The sequence below is a fragment of the Saccopteryx bilineata genome, chromosome 2 (genome assembly GCF_036850765.1).
Source record: "Saccopteryx bilineata isolate mSacBil1 chromosome 2, mSacBil1_pri_phased_curated, whole genome shotgun sequence".
Taxonomy (NCBI): domain Eukaryota; kingdom Metazoa; phylum Chordata; class Mammalia; order Chiroptera; family Emballonuridae; genus Saccopteryx; species Saccopteryx bilineata.
In genome coordinates, this window is record NC_089491.1 from 114,882,481 (window position 1) to 114,907,180 (window position 24,700).

At 38.2% G+C, this 24,700-nt stretch overlaps 1 non-coding gene across 1 annotated transcript; it reads left to right on the forward strand.

Annotated features, from left to right (window-relative positions):
- Nucleotides 1-21,401: 21,401 nt before the first annotated feature.
- Nucleotides 21,402-21,477, forward strand: TRNAV-GAC (transfer RNA valine (anticodon GAC)). The gene has a single exon. It is a non-coding gene; the product is annotated as a tRNA-Val (tRNA).
- Nucleotides 21,478-24,700: the final 3,223 nt, after the last annotated feature.

The window sequence follows — 24,700 nt, forward strand, 5'->3', positions numbered from 1 at the left end:
TAGATGTCATTAGACTGTTTTTACAGTTGACAAAAGTGGCTCAGAGAGTTTGAATAACTGTCTTTAGATCCCCCAGATAATAAGAGAAACAGGTTGTAATTAGTCAGCTCAGGCTGCCATAACAAAATGCTAAGACAGAGTGGTTTGAATCACAGAAATTCACTTTCTCACAGTTTGGAACCTGAAAGCCAGGATCAAGTTTCCAGCTATCTATTGATTTCTGGTGAGACCTCTCTTCCTAGCTCACAGATGGCTGCCATCCCATTATAGACTCACATGGGCTTTCCTGCTGTGTGAGTATGGGGCGAGGGGGGTGTACGCAGAGGTGGGGGGAGAGAGAGAGAAACTGGCTTTCTGGCGTCTCCTTTTAGAGGACACTAATCTTACTGGATCGGGACCCCACTCCCATGACCTCAGTTAACCTTAATTAGTTTTGGGGGGCTTCATCTTCAAATACAGCCACATTGGGGGTTGGAGCTTTACATATGGATTCTGGAAGGGAAGCAAAATTCAGTCAACAACAAAGATCAAACCCAATTTTATCTGATTCCAGAACTGAAAAAGAGAAAATTATTTAAAAAAAAAAAAAAAAAACCTAGAAATTTTAAATTTACAACATATTAGATGAGAGATGTTAAGATGGAAAAGGAGGAAGGGATAGAATGATTCAGGTAAGTCTGAAGGTTCTTCCAACTCTGAGTATTTCTCTTTCTATTTTATAATAGTGAAATCCAAATTCCACACACACCTATATCACATTAAATGAATTCACATTTTCTAGTTTCAGGAGCCCAAGAAAATGTTTGTGTCAAATGGACTGACTATGAACAATATGTTCATCTGCTGACATGATCCACATCACTCTGGCTTCATTTCCTTAACTATTCCCTCTCCTCCAGGAAATGCTTAAAATTTGAAAACTAATGATGCCTCTGAATATGCAGTGGCCGGGAGTCCTTTGAGCTTTTGTAGTAACCCTTTGTTTCCTCTGCAAGAGTGAATGCAAAGTTTTCCCTGGCAAGAATATTTGCCAATATTTAGTTGCCATCTAGGGTTGTCTCAGACCCCAGGTGCCTTCTGGGTGTGATTACTTCCCTTTTTTAAAATTAAATTTGCTGTTAAGTAGATGCTTAACTTCTCTCTTCCCTAGTCTTTGTGAATTAAAGTTTTCACTCTAAAAATTTTACTTGTAAATTTCCTCACTCAAATGGTGTTTGTTTTGTGTTTGCTTTTTCAAGTTAAAGTGACAATAAAGTGAGTCTATTAAGAGAATACAGTGAAAGAACCAGTTGAAACAAAGGCAAAAACTCTTCAGAAATGTCTTTTTGTCTGAGAAAGCAGTAAGCTAAAAGAGGAGGCAGAGATAATGGTGCAGAACCAAACATCCATTAACAACAACAACAACAAAAACTGTCAGGGAGTAAATAAAATGGCTTAGAAATGTGGGATTAGAAAGTTTCCCACACAACAAGCCCATTACCAATTAAGCCTAAGTGTACTCAGCCCCTTCCCAACAGATACATGTGAGCTTGTTAACTGTTGTTAGTTACTTTCTGGTAATGGGCACTGATTTATTGTAGACCCCCCTTAGAGCAAGTTTTATTTCAAAGCTTTCCCCCTACTTCCTTTGGCTTTATGTAGTCTAGACAGATCTGGAAATATTTGAAGAGTGTCTGAATTCCACATATTCCTCCCTCCTCTAGACCAGATTCTGGTGCAGGTCTATATAAATCTACATAAACTCACACAAATCTAAACGTACCTGGGAAGGGGGTGGTGTCCAGAGTTACCCTTGAGTTTAAAAATGCAACCAAGGGAACGTAACCCAAATATTCTGGAAGGTCAATATTTTCTGCAGTGTTTTTAAATATTTTAATACACCAACTTTCTGGGAAATTTTTATTTTAAAAGTTCCCATTTGACTCCTGTCTTGAAAGAAATGAGGATTTCACTGATTATCCTCAAATCCAAATGTCTGGAGCTTCTCTGGCTAGATTGGAGGAGATGGAAAGTGTATCATTCACCAACTTAATCACACAACATATTCATGTTACCAGGGGGCACTGCACACAAGAGCATGGATTTTTTTGAAATCATACAAGCTTGGATCCTAATCCCACCTCACGCTCGTGTCATCTCTGAGCTCTCAGACTCAGGTTTTAGTTGTTGTAACACAATTATATCATAATAATCCTTTCATTTTTTTTCTTTTCCGTGTGTGTGTGTGTGTGTGTGTGTGTGTGTGTGTGTGTGTTTCTTAAGTTAGAAGTGGGAGGCAGTCAAACTTCCACATGTGCCCGACCAGGATCCACCCGGCATGCCCACCAGGGGGCGATCTCTGCCCATCTGGGGCATTGCTCCGTTGCCGCTGGAGCCATTCTAGGCCTGAGGCAGAGGCCATGGAGCCATCCTCAGCGCCTGGGCCAACTTTGCTCAAATGGAGCCTTGCCTGCGGGAGGGGAAGAGAGAGAGAGAGGAAAGAGAGGGGGAAGGGTGGAGAAGCAGATGGGCATTTCTCCTGTGTGCCCTGGTGGGAAATTGAACCTGGGATTTCCACAGGCTGGGCCAACACTCGATCACAGAGCCAACCAGCTAGGGCAATCCTTTCATTTTTATATTAATATCTTTTTCTTTTTTTTGCAAGACAGACAGAGAGAATCAGATAGGGATAGAGATGAAAAGCATACGTTATTTGTTGTGGCACTTTAGTTGTTCATTGATTGCTTTCTCATATGTGCCTTGACCATGGGGGCTCCAGCTGAGCCAGTCACCCTTGTTCAAGCCATAGACCTTGGGCTTCAAGCCAGCAACATTTGGGTTCAAGCCAGTGACCACAGGGTCATGTCCATGATCCCATGCCAAGTCAGCCACCTCAGGGTTTCAAACCTTGATCCTCTGCTTCCCAGGCCAATGGTCTATCCACTGTGTCACCACCTGGTCAAGCATTAATAACCTTTTATATGGAAAGGGAAATATAAGGCTTAAAAGAAACCATGCAGAATGATTTCATGGAGGTGGTTAGAATTGAGTTGAGTCTTGACTGATGAATAAAATAGAAAGAAAAGACTTGCCAAGAGTGGTATGAGCCAGAACCCAAAGATAAAACCCAAGAAAACATTTTGGAGGCATCAGATCATGTTCATTGGTGCAGAGGGCTCAAGTAGAATAGAGACCTCAGCATTTTATGTGTATAAGAATTATTTGAGGCCCTGGCCGGTTGGCTCAGTGGTAGAGCATCGGCCTGGCGTGCAGAAGTCCCGGGTTCGATTCTCGACCAGGGCACACAGGAGAAGCGCCCATCTGCTTCTCCACCCCCCCCCCATCCTTCCTCTCTGTCTCTCTCTTCCCCTCCCGCAGCCGAGGCTCCATTGGAGCAAAGATGGCCCGGGTGCTGGGGATGGCTCCTCGGCCTCTGCCCCAGGCGCTAGAGTGGCTCTGGTCGCAACAGAGCGACGCCCCCTGGTGGGCAGAGCGTCGCCCTCGTGGGCAAAGCGTCGCCCCCTGGTGGGCGTGCCGGGTGGATCCCGGTCAGGCGCATGCGGGAGTCTGTCTGACTGTCTCTCCCCGTTTCCGGCTTCAGAAAAAGACAGAAAGAAAAAAAAAATTATTTGGAGAGCTTGAGTTTCCATGTTAATAAGCATTTGGTTTTATTTTGGTTCAGGTGATGCAAGGACAATACTAATAAATAATAACAATAATAGCAAATAAGAATGAAAAAAATTGATTAGGAGATCTTTTGCATGTCAGAGTAAGCAGTTTGGGCTTTATTCAAAAAATAAAAAAGTAAACTAAGTATTTTTTAGCAACAGAGTAGCATGAGTTTCATTCATTTTTAAACAGGATAACATGGATGTGGTACCTCTATATTTCAGAGACAGTATTGTCTGAAAACTTCTGAGCACCTAGAAGATCTGAAATTAATATTTTCTCAGATTTATGGTTAAATCTAGGTTTTCTAACTCTTGATATATTAAAACTTACTTCATGAAGTTCCTTAAACGTAATTGAAAATTGTCTAAATAGATCTTTTTTGCCGTGAGCACTGACGACAGGTGTAAACTATCCCCTCAGAATTTTGCATTTCCCCTTTTTACTTTTTCTTATATAGAGTTAATTTTCAAGTGTAGTCAGTAATGGTATTTTTGATCCATCTTGTTTTTTATAGCCGTTATATGTAGAGATTGAAATTCATGCTGGAAAACAGTATGAAGCATGATTAGAAGTAATGATATTGTTTCCACAAGCCACTCATGAATACCAAGCTCATGATGTAGAATATTCCCTTATAAGATGTTATGAAAAAAATATGCCAAGAAAAATATTTATGTTTATTGAGCACTCAAAGAAAGCAACATATAATACTATGATATATTGCTTCTTTGTTTATAAGACATAAAAGTGATGGTTATTCTGTTCCAACAGAAGAGCCTAAAATACATCACAACGGATTTACACATATCATTTACAGATCATTTTAACCTTAGTTCAATTACCTAAATGCCCTACTGATTCTCTTCTATATGATGTTGTTTGTTAATTTGGACCTCACTCCACATTTTTTTATTTATTTCCTTTCTAAAATAGGTCCCAGAACAATGATCCTGGGTTATGTGCCTTGATCTTAAATTGATGATCATCATAGGTCAAAAGTCCATAGAAGAAAGAAAGGCAACAGTTGCTGATAAAATCACATGAGCTGATGAAATCCATAAAGAGCAGCTGTTCTTCCAGTCAAGTCAACCAAACTCTCCTTAAAAGTTACCCCCAATTTTTTACCCTCTGGGATTAATGGTTGCCCAAATTTTGTACTTTGGTGTGTGTTTGAAAAGTTTTCTGCATGAACTTAGGTTAGAGTTCAGAGAAATTACCTTAATAAGGTATTGATTACCTGGCTGAAATCTGTGATTTTATCAGAAAATTCTTGACAGAAAGGGAAACCTTTGTTCCTTCATTACTTGTTTATATGTCCTCTTATTTGCCTTTTATTATCAAGTTAAAATACCTTTCTTTTATTGACCTTCCCACAAACCAGTAAAAACTGCTCTGCTACACAGGAAAGAAAAAGAGAGAGTAAAGCCAGATGCACAAAGATTGAGCGCACATTCATGAAGCTCTTTGGTCTTATCTCTATAGAATGCACTTTTGAAATGTTTCAAAACTCCGTAGTACAATCTTTCACCACGTATGCTTAGTATTTGAGAATGATGTTCCTTTCACAGCTAAGAAGGTAATGGACAGACCTTCAACAGTGGTTTATCCAATCCAAAATTGATGAAAAGTGTGCAATTTGTAAATTTATTTTGGAAGAATGCCCAGGTGGACTAGTGAGAACCCACTCTACTTAACTCTCAACTTTAGCTCTTTTTTTACCCACAGAATTAATTCAGTCTCAGAGAAATGTGACACACAATTCTTGTTTTCCTTGAGAAAAAGGGATATTATGGCCTTGAAATCCACCTAATTTTAGAAATACAAAATCATTCAGCCTACAGTATCTAGAAGAACCCAGAGATGGACCATATGATGCTTCCTACTTATTTTTTTTTTCCAAAAAAATGATTTAAACTTGTGGATATTTGCAGCTGGGAGTGCTTTTCCCACTAATCAGCCTGAAAAGACTATGAAGTTGGTATTACCAATTTACTGGCTGACTCTGAACCGAAGTGGCATTTCACACATAATGTAACGGTCTTTCTTGATTCAAAGCCTCCAAGTAGGGCTTGGAAACAGGCCAGCACATCTGCTATATATCCCTGGATATATCATCACCATCTAAATAGAGATACATATTGAAACTTGAACATTTTTATAATAATTTTTTTCTTCATTTCTTCTTTAGAGAATTTTAAATTGTTTCCTTTTCATTTTATTCCAGATTGCCAGACTTGAGCATTCACACAATTTCTTTTATTTTTACTATGTCTAAATGAAATATGAGGATAAATATCAGTATATTTCCACTTTGTGTCATGCACTATGAGATATTGAGAATTTTATTTAAAGTGTTATTTTTTTAAATGCCATCTCAGAATGAAAATATGCTCTAAAGTCAAAGTAAATCCTTCTGGTTTTCTTCATGCAACAGATTTTCTTTATGCTTGCGTGAATTCCAGGGACTATCTCTTTTCCCCAGTGCTCAGCAGATTAAATATGTGTGCTCACCACTAAAATTTTGAAGAGGGTTTTAAAACAAAGTGTTTAGATCTCTCCTATAAACCAATAGAAAAGGACAGATAATTCATTAGAAAACAGACAAAAGACTTGAGCTGACATTTCATATAAGATGTTTTTCAAATGGCCTATAACTATTATATGAAAAAGCACCTACATTGGCTGCCAGGCAAAAATGTGAATTGAAACTATAATTAAGTAACAGTCTAAGACAGAAAAATACAAGCATTACAATGATATGGAGCAACCAGAACTCTCACATTGCTGGTGGGAAGGTCAAGAGATAAAATCGCTTTATTAAACAGTTTGGCAGCTTTCTAAAGCTGAATATCTGTGTTTTCTACAACCTAACAACTTCCTACATAGGTATATGCCTAATGAAAATTCCTACATAAATTCAGCAAAAGACAGGCACGGGAATGTTCTTAGCAGTAATCCCAAACTGTAGTTCTTGTAGTAATCCCAAACTGGAAACTATTCAAATGTTTTTTAATAGGAGAATGGATAGCTAAATCCTCAACTGTATGCCATGATTGGAATAAACCTCACAAACAATGAGCACTATGTGATTCCATTTATATGAAGTACAAAAGATGGCAAAATTGTCTGATGTACTGTAAGTGTAATACTTACATTAGTCTAACACTTATATAATATTTACTATATCATAATACTTTGCCTTATATAAATCTAATACTACACTGCCTTAGATGATTTTGCCGACATTTTCTGGAGGATCATGACCAAAGAGGAACAGAACGGGTAGGTGAGTGTCGGGTCCCATGATACACTGTTTTTTGGTCTCGTTGCTGCTTCAGTAAGCTGTACACTTACAATGTGTAAACTTTTATGAGTATATTCTACTCCAATATATTTTAAGTGTTTTTTTATCAAGTCATTTTCTAGGAATTTAATCTGAGAAAAATCAAATTACAATACAATTCAAATATATACTTATAAGGATGTTCATTATGACACTAATTTAAATTTAAAAACAAAAAACTCACAAATATTAACTAGGAGAGAATTTGTTTAAAATCATAATATGTTAAAAAAATGCCGTTAGCTACTTAAAATATATTTGAGATAAATATTTATTATACATAAAATATTTGGAATACTAATAAATGAAAAGAGTCAGGTTGTAGGAGTATGTTTAATATGTTTTAGCTATGTGTGTCAGGGCCCTGCCACTTGTGTCCAAGAATACTGGTGATATTTGTATTCTACGTGAAAGGTAATCCCGGAGCTATGAAATACACAATCTGCCTAATTGTGTGTGTCCATCCTTCTAGACTGCTACCAAGATGTTTTTGCTCATCTCTGAATGGTGAGATTATAGACCTTTTTATTTTTCTCTTTGTAAATTTTCTATACTTTCCAAAATTTTTATAACAATGTCACTTCTTTTTTAAATTAAAAAAAATGTCAAAATAGTACAAACCCAAGAACATGTACTTTAATTATTATACAAGAAAGCTAGAAACTGCAGTTTCATTACCATCAATTATATTCATTGGTGCTTATCAAAAAGAGTGAAAAAAATACTTTTTTATTCCTTGCAAACCATGCTCAAAGGCAGCCTACAATAATCCAATCTATATACAGATATAAAGTAGAAACATAGGAAAATAGACAATGGACATAAAAACTATACCTAACCAATATAATTTTACACACCCCTCTCCTTTTATCAGAACCTTCCACACCTTTCAATGCTAGGATTAATTTCTAAACTCCTTTATGAAGAACTTCCAGACTATATGTGTCAAATGGGCTGCTTTCCCTTCTCCAAACTTTAGTCTCATTTTTAATCAGTAAAACTTGTGCCATTCTTAGAGAATTCTACCTAAGCTATCTTCCAACTAGAAGATAAGCATTTTGAGAGCAGGAAATACAGAGGTACATTTTCACTTCTAAGCTCACCCCTCCCCCATTGCGCCTGACATAGTGCTTTGTATTACAAATAAAGCATTTATTAGTACTCAATACATAGCTCACTGGCCAATCACAGTGAGCCTTCTGTTAGCTAAATGGTTATCAACTCAATATAAAGGAAAAAGTGTAAAAGGATTCTCAGGATTAGCCCTCTCCACTTCTACAGAGATGAATGTTTAACCACAGTAGGACCAAGTCAGAGGATATTCGTTTAATTAAACCATTTCCAAAAGAGTCTAGATCTTTCCATGGTCAAGGAGGACCAAATATGGTGGAAAGGCCTTGAGAGGCTTCTGGGATTGTGGACAGATCATGCACCCCCAAAGTCTTACCTTCCCACCAGCAGCTGTCAAAGAAGACAGGGGCTTCAGATGGAGCATTCATCCATAGCAACTGGGTTACTGTCCTTTCTTAGCCATTCTAGCCAGACTAATCATCTAGGGATGGTCCTAAATAGATCAAAGCTAAACTGTCAAGTGAAGCATGTATTCAGGAATTAAAGTCTAAGTGAAGTTACTTGCATTAAAAGCTCTGGTTAGTGGAGGGAGGACACAAGGTTGAAACCAGAGAGTAGTGTCCTTTTAACAAGTGACTTGCAGGGGAGGAGTTTTAGGGAAACAAGATCAGGTATTCACTGGTCAGAACAACAACTCTTAATTGGAAGCGTCCCATCCAGTGCCAGTGCTGAAACTGAGCTCTCTGAGAAGTAGGGGTGGGCAAAGGTAGAGAGAGAGTGAGGAGTTTGAAAAGAGGTACAACCTAAGGCCAGGCCACTGGATCAAAAACTTTCTGGGCCTTAAATACTGCGACTTCCAGCGCCCTTTCTGCCTCATCTAGACTTCAGCTCACCTGCTCTGTTTCTTACAGGCTCCCTACATTTCTTTACGACAAAGAGCCATGAACTTGTATGTATGTGTCTTATGAACCCAACCACTGTGTGAAATCAAAGGGCACAGAGAGAAAAGATTTTCCAATTTCCACGGTGCAAGGTTGTAATCCCTGAAACTTTCCTATGTTAAATTTTTTTTTTCTAAACCATTGTGCTTGTATTTCCTCAGTGAAAAAGCTGATAAACAAGAGAACCTCATGTGGTTTCTCCTTTCTTTATGGCTGTTTTCATTGATCAAAGTTTAGCTCCTACTCCACTAAAAATAAAGCCAGCTGTCCTTAAAATCTTTATTGTTTGCAGTTCTGTCAGCGACCCACAGTGAACCAGTTAGTGAGGACAGATGGAGGACTGGAAGAGAAGGGATGTGGGTTTATGAAAGTGTCTCCTCAACTTCAACTAGCCTCAGGCAACAATAAAATGTTAATGAAAATGCATTAGAAAAAAAAACAGTTGGGGAAAACAATAATTAACCACATAAAATACCATTGAATTATTTAAAACATCAGTCCCTACCCTCCGTCATTACACCTGCACAAGGAGAACAGGTCAGATGAAAAGGATCTCACAGCACTGCCTGAAGGTCAAGGTTCTAGGAAACTCACAGAGAACAAAATTCCAGAGGACGGGACAGAGTATCTGCATGAAGTGGGACCTGAGGAGGTTACAGTAAACATATTCCACTGGATCTGGTCTTCAAATCCATGTTCAAACGCATCCTGAACCAGTGTTTTGTGGATGGCTAGAGCAACGCAGTCTCTGCTGAAGACACAGTGTACTTGTTAGTAAATTTAACCAAAATATTAGGAGCCAGTTCACTATTATTCTGTTTTGTTTTCCAAAAATATAGATTTCTGTGTTTATGTTCTATCCCCCGCCATACTGATATATACATAATTTGACATACTGTGAGAAAACAATTTTTGATATCGTCTCATTTGAAGTTAAGGAATGAAATGAAATAGTTTTGTAGTGCAGATGAAAAACGTTAAGATGCCCTCATGCCCTGGTCTGGCATGTTCAAGGGCCTTAAATTCCACAGAACTCTTGATACAATCGAGCCACATTTGTTTTTCTAACCACAGGAGAAGAAATTGTAAAGACGAAAAACTATCCCCCGGGATGCAAAGTGCTGGTAAAGCAACATGGCAACATGCAGAAAGCCAAAAAAATAAAAAAGAACAGGTTAAATCTAGTGATGGATGAACATCAAACGATTTCTAGTGCTGTTTCAATTTAGATATTCATTCAAAGCATGTCAAAATGATATAAACCTCGTGAGCCTACATAATTGAGCTTTAAAAATTTCTTGCCAGTTTTCCTTCACAGCATTCTTTCTCTCTCTCTCTCTCTCTCTCTCTCTCTTTCTTTCCCTCTCCCTTCCTTTTTCTTTTTCTCTTTGCTTTTCTGTATAGAATTTGAAATGTAAAAGACAAGGACTATACAAATATGAAAACAAACATGACAAAGTTGATAAATATAGTCCTGCCTCTTAGACTGAATTGGGATTCCGTTTTCATTCACTCACTTTTCTGACACCATCATATGAAACCTGTTTCTCCTCATGCCTCATGGGAGAGGGACCCAATGTACCAAAAAGTCTCATTGTCTTTTGGAAATTGAGGAAATATCTTATCATCTTAGATACAATGGTGCCTTCCTTTCAAATTTTTCAATGCTTATTTACTTCATTTTTTAATACTTCAGTGATGTATTAAGAATACATATTTTTGATCCTCTTAAGAGTAATGCAAAGGAAAATTTGGAATTAAGTAAACCCCCTGAAATTCCAAATTTGTCATTTAATCTCTTTACAGTGAAGTGTTTACTTCGGTAAGTTTGGAAAAACATTAACCATCTGAATGTCCTTGAAGTTAAAATAAGAAAAAAGCTTAATATCACAAATTCTGAAGAAAGTTGCCATGCCAAGTTTAACTATAAAGAGAAATGGAAAGACAGAGGGGCTCAAGGATTGGCATTAGAGTCACAGTCACTAGAAGACCTAGAAAAAAAAGCTCAAACTCTTGGAGTTCTGATCCTATGCTCTTACTCATTTCCTGAGTTCTTGAGATCATTACTTCATAAAAATGGAATTTTAATTAAAAAATTTTTTTTTAAAAAAGTTATTTAGAAAATTAAATTTAATGGGGTGACATTGATCAATAAGAGTACATAGGTTTAGGCCCTGGGCAGTTGGCTCAGTGTTACAGTGTCAGCCTACCATGTAGATGTCCCGGGTTTAATTCCTAGTCAGGGTACATAGCATATGTGCCCATCTGGTTCTCCATCCCTCCCCTTCTCTCTTCTCTCTTTCTCTCATCTCCTTCTGCAGCCATGGCTCGATTGAAGTTAATTGGCCCCAGGTGCTGAGGATGGTTCCATGACCTCTGCCTCAGACACTAAAATGAGCTTGGTTGCTGAGCAATGGAGCAACACCCCAGATGGGCAAAGTATCAACCCCTAGTGGGTTTGCCGGGTGGATCCTGGTCAGGTTGCATGCAGGAGTCTGTCTCTCTGCCTTCCCTCCTCTCACTGAATTAAAAAAAAAAGAGAGTACATAGGTTTTGGGTAAACATTTCTATAGTATTTGAACTGTTGATTATGTTGTATACCCATCACATATTCTTTTTGTGTGTGACAGAGACAGAGAAAGAGACAGACAGAAAGGAAGGGAGAGAGATGGCAAACATCAATTCTTTGTTGCAGCTCCTTACTTGTTCATTGATTGCTTTCTCACATGTGCCTTGACTAGGAGGCTACAGCAGAGCAAGTGATCCCTTGCTCAAGCCAGCAACCTTGGGCCTCAAGCCAGAGACTTGGGCTTCAAGCCAGCGACCATGGGGTCATGTCTATCATGTATATGACCCCACACTCAAGCCAGAGACCTCAAGCTGGCAACCTTGGGTTTTCAAACCTGGGTCTTCTGAGTCCTAGTCAGACACTCTAGCCACTGTGCCACTGCCTGGTCAGGCCCCATCACATATTCTTTTTTTTTTTTTTTTTTTTTTTTTTTGTATTTTTATGAAGCTGGAAACAGGGCGAGAGAGTCAGACAGACTCCCACATGCGCCCGACGGGATCCACCCGGCACGCCCACCAGGGGGCGATGCTCTGCCCCTCCGGGGCGTCGCTCTGTTGCGACCAGAGCCACTCTAGCGCCTGGGGCAGAGGCCAAGGAGCCATCCCCAGCGCCCGGGCCATCTTTGCTCCAATGGAGCCTCACTGCAGGAGGGGAAGAGAGAGACAGAGAGGAAGGAGAGGGGGAGGGGTGGAGAAGCAGATGGGCGCGTCTCCTGTGTGCCCTGGCCGGGAATCGAACCCGGGACCCCTTGCACACCAGGCTGACGCTCTACCACTGAGCCAACTGGCCAGGGCCCATCACATATTCTTAATGTTACCTTGAGTGTTAAGAAAAATTCAGACTCACCGTGTTCATTTTGTTTTCAGAAATTCAGGATATATTTTATAACTATTTTCATCAAAAGTACCTAAAACTGTCAAGATTTTGTATTTTGAGATTAGGTTTCCGTTATCTATGAAACTATCTTCTGTGACTGTCTCAACTCTGGACAACAGAGCTCTGGTAGGGCAGAGCACAGGGTCAGAGCTCTTCCTCAGTCAGACCACACATGAGGCCTTTAAAAAAATATTTTTTTAATATTTAAGCTATGGTTGACATACAATGTTATATTAGTTTCAGGTGTCCAACAGAGTAATTATACATTTATATAGCTTACAAAGTGGAGGGATGAGGCCTCTGGATTCTAGATGAGCAGGAGTCGGACATTGGAGCTGAGCATCAGCACAGGAAATAAACCCCATGGGTAATTAGCATATTGAAGCCAGAAAACAAAGTTCCCAGAAAAAAAAAAGCACATCAGAGTCAGAGGACCCAGGAAGGATTAGACAAGGAGAAAACTGAACTTGAAAATATCATCAGGAAACTGTGACAGTAAAGACAACAGAACTGTGGACAAACACTGTATTCCCCTTGATCCCAACGGCCGAAGCTAGAATAATATGAGCAGCCAAATAAATGATGAGATTGGATAATAAACCAAAGATTAAAATAAATATCCAAAAGTCTGTACTGATATAAATAAATGATTGATTAAATGAAAGGAGACAAATTTTCTTGTAGCAGAGATCAAAGTAATAATTGTTGAACGTACAATCCATGGATCAACACTAAAACTAATGGGTGAAACTTTCAAGAAAAACAGGTTGTTTGAATCACCTCAGTGTATCTCCCCAAAATATATATGAATTACTGTGGTGGTTTTAACATATGTACACAGTTATTTTATACTCTTTCCTCCAGATGGTGGAGCTTAATATCTCTGCTCTCGAAAGGAGGCTGAATCATCATAAAGATGTAACTAAAGTACAGCATATAGAAAATATAGACAATAATATTAAAATAACTATGTATGGCAGATCCTGGCCTGTTAACTCAGTTGGTTAGAGTGTCATCAGAAACATCAAGGTTATGGATTGGATCCCCAATTGGGCCCATATAAGAAGCAAACAATGAATACACAACTAAGTGGAACTACAAATAAATGCTTCCCCTTCTTCCTCTCTCTGTCTCTCTAAAATCAATCAATGGAAGGCCCTGGCCAGTTGGCTCAGTGGTAGAGCATCAGCCCAGCATGTAGAAGTCCTGGGTTCAATTCCCAGCCAGGGCACACAGGAGAAGCACCCATCTGCTTCTCCACTCTTCCCCTTCTCCTTTCTTTCTATCTCTTTCTTCCCCTCCTGCAGCCAAAGCTCCATTGGAGCAAAGTTGGCCCAGGCGCTGAGGATGGCTCTATGACCTCCACCTCAGGTGCTAGAATGGCTCTGATTGCAGCAGAGCAATGCCCCAGAGGGGCAGAGCATCTCCCCCTGGTGAGCATGCCAGGTGGATCCCAGTAGGATGCATATGGGAGTCTGTCTGTCTGCCTCCCCATTTCTCACTTTGGAAAAATTAAAAAATAATATTAATTAATTAATTAATTAAATATATGGATTAAAAAATTTTTTTAAGTGATGTTAATATGTATTTGCTCAAAAAAATAATTTCACATCAAAGCAAATTCACCTGCTAAGGGAGATTAATCACTATGTGTGGTGCCACGTGAGTACTGGAAATATCAAGAGGAATACTTTGTAAAATATGATTGTCTAACCACTATGCTGAACAAAATAATATTGAATGTAAACTGTAATTGAAAAATAAAATTAAAAAAACAAGGACATTGAACTTTATGACTTGCTTCCAAAGAATAAAGTATGTAAAGGAAAAATAAAACAGGAACTTTACTGTGAAGAAGCTTGGCAAACACCATTAACACTTTAAGTGGTCAAGGTTAATGTTATCCACAATGATCCACATTGCTATTATATACCCCTGATATGAGAAGGGCACTCCACCTCTGTAATATTCTTCCAAAAATACAGTACCCAAATCTAACCATAAGAAAACGTCAGATGAAAACTCAATGACATTTTAAAAATACTCTTCAAAAGTAGGAAGGTCCTCAAAAGCAAGGAGCTGCTGAGACTGTCACAGGTTAGAAGGGACTAAGAAGCCGTAAGTAGTGAATGCAATGTAGGATCCTGGATTGGGTCCGAGGTCAGGAAAAGGACTTAGTGGAAAAACTGGTGGTGTCTGAATAAAGTCGGTAATTTAGTTTATAGGTTTATACCAATGTTAGTTTTTTAGTTTTGATAAAAGTATCATTATTATCTAAGATGTTGATATTAGAGGAAGCTAGGTGAAGGGCACATGGGAACTCTCTGCTATCTGCAACTTTTTTGTAAATCTAAAATTATTCCATAATCAAATGGGTGTGTGTGTGTGTGTGTGTATAATAAAAATAAAATAAATTCCATAAGCCAGGATAAAAAATTTAAAAAACAGACTCAACTCTAACACTAAAGGACTGAGAGGGAGAAACCTCAAGTGGATGATCAGGCCTTTGGTTTCTTGTTGCCAAATAGTTGATCGGAGTCTTGAGCACAGGCTGGGACAGGTTAGGCAATGGGCCGTGAGCCTTCTGAATCCTCATACACAAACAAATTTGAGAGAAGACATCAACGTTCAATAATCTAAAACTAGAATGTTCTCTTACCCAGCTTATTTGTCACTCAAAAGAATGGTAAAGTAAAAAAAATAAAAACAAAAAAAATTACAATTTAAAAATAGAAAAAATAGGTTTATATTCTAACTCTCAACTACTTAGTTAAGTTAGTCAGCCTTACTGACCTTTCTTACCTCCTCTGCAAATATAGGCAATAATAACATTATCTGCTTTATTCACCTCTAATGCTTCAGCGAACCTTAAAAGAGATCATGCAAGTCAAAGGCTTGACAAAATACACCAAACATGGTCCTGCAGGGCCTGCTGTGTTCTCTAAAAAGTTGAAATTATGAACTGCATACTTTATTATTTTTTAAAATTTTTATTTACTGATTTTAATGAGAGAGAAAGAGAGAAGGATAAGGACAAGAACATTGATCTGTTCCTGTATGTGCCCCGACCGGGGAATCAAACTGGCAACCTCTGCACTTTGGAATAATGCTCTAACCAACGGAGCATCCGGCCAGGGCACAAACTGCATACTTTACTAATTAACATATTCTAGTGAAAATTTTCCTATAATAAGAATGCTTAATTAACTACAAAATATTTCTTCTCCACAAGAGTTTTTTTTTTTTTAGTGGATTCCAAGTAGACACATCCACTGCAACTAAATTCACTTCATTTCCTGGGATTTTTTCATTCCAATATATAATAAGCAAAATAAAAAGCACTCTTCATGTCCTTATCTGTAAAATGTAGGTATTGGTAGATGATCCCCCCAAATCTTTCCAGCTCAAAAGTCTTTAGGACACCTAAAGAGGCAATAATTTAAGTCGATGCTTTACAAGATTACAGTTGGGACATAGAGAAAGAAATCTATGTCATCTGTAAGCTCACCATCGTTTTAACATGTCACACACAAAAATAATTTTTATAGTGGGTATCCTAACTATGAACACACCCTGAGGAAATTCCCAAGCACCCAGTAATTTTCTTTCTAATTGTATCATTGCAGTTTCCTACTCAGATTCTTTGAAATTTATCTTCCACAGTGGTCAACCTCCAACCACCAATAATCTAGCCAACCAATGAACCATAATAAAAATGACACTGTTTGTTCCTGTCTCAGATATTATAACTGAACTCAATACGTACATTCAAAAATTCCATTCGTGTAATTGAGTGTTTGTGTGTGTGTGTTCTTAGGCCTCTGAATTAAGGTGAAAATAAACCTCATTAATTGTTTTCAGGCATATAAATTTGCCTGATTCCAAATAGGCAAATCAAAGCAATCAACTCATTTTTTCCAACCTTGACCACTTCATAGGAAAATAACTTATAAATCTAGTCCAAATAAATCTGTTGCATATCAGTCCTGAATAGACCCAAGCCCAGCTCAAACCCAGTTTAATTAACCAATTCTTTTATCTCTGCAATGTTTACATAAATCTTATCACAATTATCACTAAAGGTTTGACTTGACGACAGCTGAAAGAATAATAATTTTTTAAAGGTAAAATATTCATGTTAAACTCCACCTTTATCAGCCCTATAGTGTTAAAAAATAATAATAATAAATCAGTATATATTACTCGAAGGTGCTTACTATTTTGTGAATGAAAAAAACATTTACCATGTGAGTTTTTTACTCTCACCTCCTACTATCTCAGAGGTGTGCTTCTCTGAAAACATCAGTCATAGTTACCACCACATTTTATCATTACACAAATAAAAGTACTTAGTGTGGCACTGCTGACCAATCAACATTAGTGAGTGTTTAACTCATGCATATTGACAAGTCTGAGTAGGAATATTCCTTATCTAAACCAGATGTACTTTGGGGTTCAAAATTTTTAGCTTTTGGAGAACTAATAAGGCTCATATACTGAGTACCATGTAGCACTCCCTAAAAAAAAAGTCTGATGAAACACCCAGTTGGATGTGTGATTGTGATTTCAATAAAACATAAATAGTGCACTCAGTGGGACGAAGATTATTAATAGCCTCATATCCATACAGGAAAAGTTTTGTTTTCAAATAAATTATGGAAAAAAATTACTTTTAAGAATTTTTTGGACTTGGAAGTTGAGTTTAAGGGGTTGTGGGCCTGAAACATCCTTGGAGACAAAAATGACAAAACGGAAGCTCTCCTACTTTGGGCACATTGTGAGAAGGCAGGGTTCTTTGGGAAGGACAATTGTGCTAGGAAAAATAGACTGAATATGAGATGGATTGACTCCATGAAAGAAGCTACAGGTGTGAGTCCATGGGAGCTGAGCAGGGTTGATGAAGACAGGACAGTGTGGAAACCACTCATTCACAGGGTTTCTGGGTGTTAGAGCTGACTCCACAACATGTAGCACACACCGTGGAACTAGTATGTGAGTGCAAGAAGGGAACAGAAAAAGAAAATTCCTGTTATTTTAATGTCCTCCTATCTAGAAAAGAAACTATTTCTCCATTTTTTAGTGATTTTAGAAAATGGAAAGAGAAGCAGGAGGAGAGAGAGAGAAGCATTTGTTTATTGTTCCACTCAGTTGTGCATTCATTGGTCGCTTCCTGTGTGTGCCCTGACTGAGGATCAAATACGCAACCTTGGTGTTTCAAGATGATGCTAACTGACTGAGCTTACTGCCCACGGCCCTATTTCTTCATTTCTAATAGTTAAAAGTATCTTTTGAGTGTTGACCCTCTCTAATTGAGACCTCAGCATGCCACCTTCAAAAGGACCCTTGCAAACGATAGCACATGTGCTTCCAACATAGACTCTACTATAATTTACTGCTTCCAAACTCCATTCAGTTTCTTTTATAATGTTCACAGTTTCAGAAGACAGTTCTGCTCAGGTCTGAAATAGCAGCCCACCTGGCTCCATTTATCCCTCTTTTATATTAAGGACAACATAACCTTCCTTTCATATTAAAGACAATGTAACCCAAAACCTTCATCTTCAACTTTTAAAGATTTCACACAGACCATTTGGGAAATTAATATATTCTTCAAGAGAGTTGTCTTTTTCATTCAGCATACCCACTACAAAAACCAGCTCAGTACCTGTCGGCCATCTGGTCTCTGTGTATATAGCAGGCCAAAATTGCCAGATTTCCTCCTTGGAGTTTGCTCTGTAGAAGACGAATCCGATTAGGTGAAAAATAATGCTGGAAGAGTTACAAGCCATTATTCTGAGCACAAATGACATTTTCTTTAATAAGTGTTCCCAGTCTAAATAAGCTTTGAACTTCAGATCTGCCTGGATGCTGGGGCTTGTTTGCAATAGTCATGTAGCCAACATGACGACACCTTTGGCTGAGACCCAGATATTTCTAATCAGCAAAGCTGTAGTGTATGAAGCAGATTCAAATGGCCCTTCCCTTTCCATGTCAGAAATTTCCAAGAACCTAACTTAGTGATTCTAGCACAGAGCAAACAAAATAAAATCAATTGATCATTGTGTCATAACAGGCAGTGTCTATCAGTTATTTGAAATCTAACGGGGTTTTGTAACAATATATAGGGAAGGATTATTTTTTGAGAACAGGTAAGATATGATAGTGACAGCACACGATGTTGCAAGTGGAGGGAATCTGAGTAAACCACGTAAATAGTTTATTAATGATTCACTTTTCCTTCAGATCACTCTTTCTCAACCCTACCTGCACCTAGCATTATCAGAGAAGACTTTTTAAAAAACTATACCCCATTTCATAGTAGAAATCAAATGAGAAACTCTAGCACTAGTTTTAGAATTTTTTTTATTTTTTATTTTTATTTTTAGAGAGAGAATGAGAGAGAGAAAGAAGGGGGAGCAGCAGGAAGCATCAACTCATAGTAGTTGTTTCCCATATGTGCCTTGACCAGAAAAGCCCAGGGTTTCAAACTGATGACCCCCAGCGATCCAGGTCAATGCTTTATCCACGGGCACCACATGTCAGGTCAGACATCTTTGTTTTTAAAAGCTCTGTAGGTGGTTCAAATCTGCAACGAGGTTTGATAACAACTTCTCTGAGCCATTTATTCATTCATTCAATTATTCAAGAAATATATATATTGAGTACTAGCTATGTCCTGGGGGCTATTCTAGGCACTGAGGAGCCAGGGGGAAATGTCTAAAGTGGCTGGAGGATAGTTATCAAGCTTACAGGTCATATGTGATGGAGTGCAAGGGCCAGGTCATGCACAGCTTAGAAGGATTTTGGATTTTATTCTAAGTGCAATAGAAGGCTATCGGGGAGGAGGGCAGGATAAAGCAGAGGAGTGACATGGTCTGATTTATATTTTTAAAACAACATTTTGGCTGCCCCTTGGAGAATGTCATTAAAATTAAATCAAGGCCATGGACAGAACACGCCACAAGTGTGGGGAGCAAAACAATGGAAATTATTGGACACTAGCTTTTCTTACTGCCTTAGTCTCAGACCAACAGAATGGTATGCCTGCTCTTTTCAAGTATCATTCCTCTGGGCCATGTTTGGATAAATTACTCTGGCGCTATCCCACTTAGTGACCTCCCAATGTTCGGAGGAGACTACATACGACTCTCTCTGCTACTAGACAGAACTCACTTCAAAAACGCAGCACACATTGCCCAGCTTGATTATGCCTGACTGACTGTTTCTCAGCTTGGACATTCACTTAGTAACAGGAGGATAACAGGAGTCTAAACAATGACAGTTCCCAGTGGAGACACATGTGCACTGTGTAGAAATATGAACTCTGCCATGGGCTGTCCAACAGGAGCTAATTTCCACAACCAGGGAGGAAGCTATGATCTGTAACTAAGGCTTTGGGTTCTCTATCCTGTTTGGGTAATAACTGCAATAAGGCGCTATGTCTTTCTCATAAATTATAGTGTAAGCATTTTCTTCATAGTGTGGGTTTGTGTGTGAGTCATCACACAAACAGGGTAAGCCATTGTTGATTAATGAAGGGGCAAATTTATTTGAGTTGCATTCCTAACCAGATCACAATGCAGAGCCAGCAACATCATCTTAGGAACAGGAAAAAAGAAAAGACAACAAAAGCTGAGACACGCAACCTGCTTTGCTAACCTCTTTGATTTACCACAGCATTATTTTTCCTTTAGTTGAGACTGCTCTGAGGTATGCTGCAAGCAGAGTGATGGAAGACTCTCAGAGGCCCCTACGTAGATGGGCACAAAGGCAGGTGGTACATATTTAGGTTGGGTTTTCATCCTTTACATCCGCCGTTTATAAGTTTTAGCCAGCAATTGTAAAACAGGCAGAGATTTTCATAAGCTGATATTATTGAAATATATGCACAAAATAGCTTATTATTATGAATCATAAACACAATAACAAACCCATTGATATATTGTTTTTATACCATTTTCAGCAATTGTTGATGACACAACTTTTCTTGGAAATGTGATTATCATAATTTTCTCTTAAAGTATACTAGAAAGAAAATGAAGATTATTTGAGATGAGGCAAAGTCTGCTGCAAAGTTCTACTAAAATTAACATACTTATCCTAGAAAATCTGTGCATGCCACCACTGACAGGTAATATCAACTTGGGTTAGTAATTTACTTAAATTTAAAATAATAGTTCCAGTTGATAATATAAATTAATCAATTCTTCAACAATGACTCACTGGACTTACTCTAGGCACAAGGATATGAAACAGATGAGATAAAGTGTTTCTGCTCGAGAGCTCGTTGAGCAGGGTGCCTGTCTTGCTGCCTCCTCTCTCTGTCTCATGGCTCTTGTCATAACCTAGTATTATACATTTGTTTATTGTCATGATCCTCTACTGGGCTGATGGAGGAATTGACTTGCTTAAGGTTGTGTTACCATCTCCAAATCAGTGCCTTGTTCATAACAGGCTTTCCATAAATATCTGCTGAGTATTTGAATTGTGACTGAATAAAGTCAAGATCATATAACTTATAAAGAACAGAACTCAAACTTGTAGGTAGAGAGCAGAGCATTTACCTAGCAGCTGTGGCTGACGCAATGCTGTGAGAATACTCCAGCTTCCGGAACCCTCCTGGGCATACCCAGGAAGGAAGCTCACCCACTATAAGGAAGTGACTCAGCTCCAGCCGGGCTGCCCTCTGACCTTTTTAGGCCATTTGCCCTACCATAACATCCTATTGGCTGAACCCATCTATATAAACTTGCTTACTTCCTGAATAAAGCAGATCTGTGTCACTGAACCTGGTCTCCAGAGTCAGGTCTTTGCGTCTCCGTCGTCCTCAGCCCCGACAGGACTTGTCCACACAAACTGAAGTCCAGATCTGACTGATGACAGAACTCACACTCTTCAATTATACTCTTTCATAATATTCATGAATTCTTTAATTATGATACCCCCCCAGGCCCTGGCCAGTTGGCTCAGTGGTAGAGCATCAGCCTGACATGCAGGAGTCCCGGGTTCAATTCCCGGCCAGGGCACACAGGAGAAGGACCCATCTGCTTCTCCACCCCTCCCCCTCTCCTTCCTCTCTGTCTCTCTCTTCCCCTCCCGCAGCCAAGGCTCTATTGGAGCAAAGTTGGCCTGGGCACTGAGGATGGCTCCATGGCCTCCACCTCAGGTACTAGAATGGCCCTGGTTGCAACAGAGCAACACCACAGATGGGCAGAGCATCACCCCCTGGTGGGCGTGCCGGGTGGATCCCAGTCAGGTACATGTGGGAATCTGTCTGGCTGCCTCCCCATTTCCAACTTCAGAAAAAATAATAATAATTATGATGCCCCCCAAGTAGAAAAAGCCTACATATTTTATAATAGGGTGCCCACTCATTAGAATGATATAACCAATAAAAAAATTTTTCAAGTTACCTTAAATGATGCTGGAAATTACCAATAACATAGTTTTTAGAGGAAAAACAAGCCCAGATACCATGTTGTATTATATATATAATACAATATACATAATGTATAATAAAATATTATTATACCATTTAAAAGAAGAAATCTTACCATTTGCAACAACATGGATGGACCTTGAAGGCATTATAACTAAATAAAATGTCAGATAGAGAAGGATAAATACTAAAGGATCTTATTTATATGGAATATGAAAAAGCTCCCACAAAATTTATAGAAAAAAACATCAAGATATCAAATTTGTGATTACCAGAGGCAAGATATAAGGAAAATTGAAAAAAGGTAATCAAAAGATACAAACTTCTAGTTCTACTATAAATAAGTACTAGAGGTATAATGTGCAGCATGGTGATACAACTAACACTACTGTGTGGTACACAGGAAAATTATAAAGACAGAAGATCCTAAGAGCTCTCATCACAAGGAGAAAAAATTATTGTATCTAATACAATATGATGATGGATATTAACTAAACCTATTATGCTAATTATTTCCCAATATATGTAAATCAAACTACCTTAACCTTTTAACAGCAATATGTGTCAATTATTTCTCCATAGAACTGGGGAAAAAAATGTAAGCAGTACAGAAGAAACATATTTCTGACTTTACAATGATGTCTAAGATGATCCCACAGTCATAGGTTTCCTTTCTGAGTCAGAGCATAATGTTTCAATTCTTTAAAATATTGGCTTTTCTTTTCATCTGACACCACACATTGATAAGATTACTAAGGGAATAAATGAAATTATTCTTATTTCCTGAGCCTTTTATCCCCCTTTAAAGGGTCAAGTTCCTAGAAGATGATAATAAATTAACCATGGTAGAGCAGTTTGTGGGAACTTTTACTTGACCTGTAACTTAGCTCTATAAATATTGATAATTCTAAACATTCATAAAATGACTATCCTTGAAAGATAATTGCTCACTGAGGTAGCAAATAAACTCTTTTGGTGCAATTCAGCAAGAATATAATATCCAAAATTTAAAATTACGGTTCTTAGGTATCATTGTTTATATACTTGGTTAATTATATACTTTCATATTTTAGGAAGAATACATTTTGTATACTTTAAAGTAATAAGAAAAATATTTTAGTATTCCAGGGGTTTTTTAATTTTATTTTTTATAAGGGAAGGTAAGTGGTCGCATAGGAAAGGGCAAGGTGGGAAAAGACACAATTAATGTAAATCAAAGAAGCAAACTCTGAGGATGAAAGACACAAGTGTTTCAATCGCAAGGTGGCTGAATAGTGCTTTGACCAATGGTAGCAAAGGGAAGGAATAAAAGACACAATACACTACAGTTACAGAGGGTTTTATTTTTTTGTTTCTAAGTGAGATTATCTTTCTAGTGTTTCTCTTTCATTCATGTGTTCTAAACTATTTATTAAATTTATTAGATAAACATATTATACCACATGTTTTAAATTCTAGCATAAATAAAATACAAAGCCTAACCCCACAGTCCTGAAAATCTCAATCAGGGACAAAAATATGTAAACAAATAATTTTTTTATTATCATACATTAGAATGAGGTAGATGTTAATATAGGTCTATCCAGTGCACGTTAAGCAATATCTACACAAGTGAGCAAGAGATGAGAAAAGAGCCTGTGAAGGATTCATAAAGGAGACCTTTTCAGAGTTGAATTCAATGTAGAAAACCAGAGAGTAAGTGTTTGATCTGATTCTGATCATGCTCTGAAAGTATTACGGTTCTTGTTCACTTGGGCATGTGATTAGAGATGACGCCATGGATCTACTTAGTGGAAGCTTGAAGCTGAAACTCCCACCCCAAGCCATGATCTTCGATATATTGTACTCTCAGTAGGAAAGTAGAAAGATAAAAAGATGGGCTGATACAAATTTACCCCAGAGATATGACAGAGAAGTTTGTTGTCTCCATTTAGAATCTGGGAGTCAAAAGTCTCCCTTAAGAATGTGGAACTGAATTTACAAAGGAATGTTAAAATTTTAAATTTATACTACTAAAATTATTTGAAAATACCCAACTACAGGCCCCTGGCCCACTGGCTTAGTGGTAGAGTGTCAACCAGCATGTGTAAGTCCTTGGTTCAATTCCTGATCAGGGCACACAGGCGAAGCAATCATCTGCTTCTCCACCCCTCCTGTTTCCCCTCTCTCTTTCTCTTCCCCTTTCACAGCCCTGGCTCAACTTGTTCAAGCATATTGGCCCCAGGCGTTGATGATGGCTCCATGGAGCCTCCACCTTCGGGGCTAAAAGTAGCTTGTTTGCTAGCATGGCCCCAGATGAGCAGAGTATCAGCCTCAGATGGTGGTTGCAGGGTGGATCCTGGTCAGGGCACATGTGGGAGTCTATCTCCCCTCCTCTCACTTGGAAAAGAAAAAAAATTTAAAAAGATACTCCACCCTAACAATTAATATGACAATTTTCCCAGGTTGCGATGTTATTCCTCTAAACTTCCCACAACCCAGAGCATAGAGATGTTTACAGGAAAAAGAAAAACAAAACAAAAACTCTTCTAAAAATTAGGTCATGGTCATTTTATTTTAAAGTATAAAATAATGAGGAAAGGGTCAACAGACAAATTGAGGCTCAAGAAGTTGAAAGAACAAAACATTCTGAAAGAATAAAAAGTATAATTAAAATAGTTGAATATATAAGAAAAATCACTGCAATTCTAAGGAAATAATAAGACTATTATAAAAAATTAGATTGGACAAAGAAACAAATATTATTTGTACAAATAAAAAATATTATAATTTATACTAAAAGCAAGATGAATGATTTAACCAGAATATTA